Source organism: Chrysochloris asiatica, unplaced genomic scaffold, assembly GCF_000296735.1.
Source record: "Chrysochloris asiatica unplaced genomic scaffold, ChrAsi1.0 scaffold00050, whole genome shotgun sequence".
NCBI classification, from domain to species: domain Eukaryota; kingdom Metazoa; phylum Chordata; class Mammalia; order Afrosoricida; family Chrysochloridae; genus Chrysochloris; species Chrysochloris asiatica.
The window spans coordinates 1,012,336-1,014,581 of NW_006408568.1; positions in this window are offsets into that span (position 1 = coordinate 1,012,336).

The window sequence follows — 2,246 nt, forward strand, 5'->3', positions numbered from 1 at the left end:
GGTCGAAACCGACTCGACAGCACTTAACAACAACAACAACACTACCTTGTGGCATGATTGAATGAGGAAGGTGTCCTGGGATGCTAGTGGTATGCTAAATTTATATGTGGGGGAAGGGAAAGATGTTCAACATGCAACTAAGGTTTTTTTTGGTGTTGAATGGTGGGGCCCCAACAAAATGGAAATTTGGGCAAATGGAGGTACTATGAGACTTCAGGATATAAAATGAGTAAATAGTTGCTTTTTTTTTTTTTAAAAAAAAAAGGACATTGCGGATAAATGGGATTTGATGCTCAAGAGTGAGAGTAAATTCTGACATGTTCATGAGTCTTTCAAAAAGAAGAACATGTTATTGGTAGGATTTCAGTATGAAGAATGCTGGGTGGATGAACATTGCCTTCCTAGCCAAATCCCTTAGTATGTAGAAATCAGATAGATTATCTTGACCATCCATCTGTACTATAAATCCTATTGGAATACCTGTCAGTTTCTAAAATTACCACAAAAAAACTTCTACTAGGATATTTATGATCTGGTTGAGCTTTGTTTTATTCTCTGTAACAGGAAATTAGGAAATAGCATTCAGTAGTTCTCTCTTGACATCAGACATTTCTATTTTGTATCAGTGTTTGTTCAGTTGTGTAGGTTTCTTGAAGGGAGGCACCATGGTCTTTGCATTCCTTATGGTGCTTAGCTTTTTGTCTTGCTAGGTACTCTGTCAACATCTGTTAAATTAATGTGAGTAGCAGTGAGTAGTAAGTAGAGGGCAGATGTTGGATCTTGGTGTGTACATATACTGAGGGCCTCTCAGTTCATATCATAAAGGGATGTCCATCCATGCGAGTGGCCTGGGGTGTTGATGATTGGCTGGGGTGTTGATGATTGGGCCTTGAGTTGGGGGCTAAGGGAGGGGGAGAAGAATGCTGGTATGTTGAGAAACAGTCTTTGGATGGAAGTTTGTGATTATTATGGGATGCTTTGGGCTAAATTAAATGTCTTATAAATGGTTCATCTGACCAGCAAGGTATTTGGTTGATCTTTCTTGGAGTCCTGGTGTGGTGGCTAACCACAAGGTTGGTGGTTCAAACCCACCAACCGCTCCTTGGAAACCCTGAACAGGGTCACTATGAGTTGGAACCAACTAGATGACACTTAACAACAACTGAAAACTTACAGGCAGGAGGTAACCATCTGGAGAACTAGATTTAGTGTGTGATTGTATGGGGTCTTTGGTTGACTCTTAGTTCCTGAGAGTCTGAAAATTATGGCTGAGGGAAACCAAAGTCCTATGTATTAACGGGAGTCCTGTTGTGACGCTGTAGGATAAGCCCTGGACCTCAAGGTCTGTTTGAACCACAAGGTCGGCAGTTCAAACTCGCCAGCCGCTTCTTGGAAACCCTATACAGGGTTGCTATGAGTTGGCGCTAACTCCATGGCACTTAACAACAAGCAAGAGCTGGGACAGGGCAATGTGGGTAGCCTGTCTGCCTTAGGTGCATATAGCCTGACAGCATTTGGAGATGAGGAAAAGTATAGGGGTGGTGAGGTGGATGAAGCATTATGAGATGTGACTCTGGGTTGTGCTAAGAGTATGCAATTCTTATGGGATGTCGGGTTATGGGTTGGGGAATAAAATTATGGGATGTGTTCCTAATGTTAATGAAATGTCCATTTGTGGGGTGACAGTAAGACTGCTGATCATTATAGGATATCTTTTTGATAGGGAAAGAGTGGTTATTAGTTGATTAACTACAATGAAGAGGTAAAGGCTGGGGATAGTGTGAGGAACTAGACCCTAGTCTGCAGGGACTGAGGGCAGCTCCAGGGGGTTAGTTATTATGGGATGTCAGTATAAAGTGGGAGACTGATTATTACTGGATGTATGTGGGAGGAGGCCGAGTGTCCGTTGTTATAGTTGAGGGGGGTGAGTTTTTGACTATTATGGGATATCAAACTGGGGGTGGCTGAAGAGTGGCTATTATGGGATGTCTGTGGGGGGGGATGGGATGAGTATTATGGGATGTGAGGCTGAAGTGCTGGGAGGGATGCTTATTATGGGATGGCCATAGGAGGGGAGGGGTGATGAATTATTATGGGATGTCGCATTAGGAGGAAGAGTGAAGAAGTTGGCAGAAGGATGGCTATTATGGGATGCTGCAAAGGGTTAGTTGGCAAAGGTCTGCAATATTATGGGATGTCAGCAGCCCTGACATATAACGTATATGGAGTGTGTGTGGGGGGGTGGG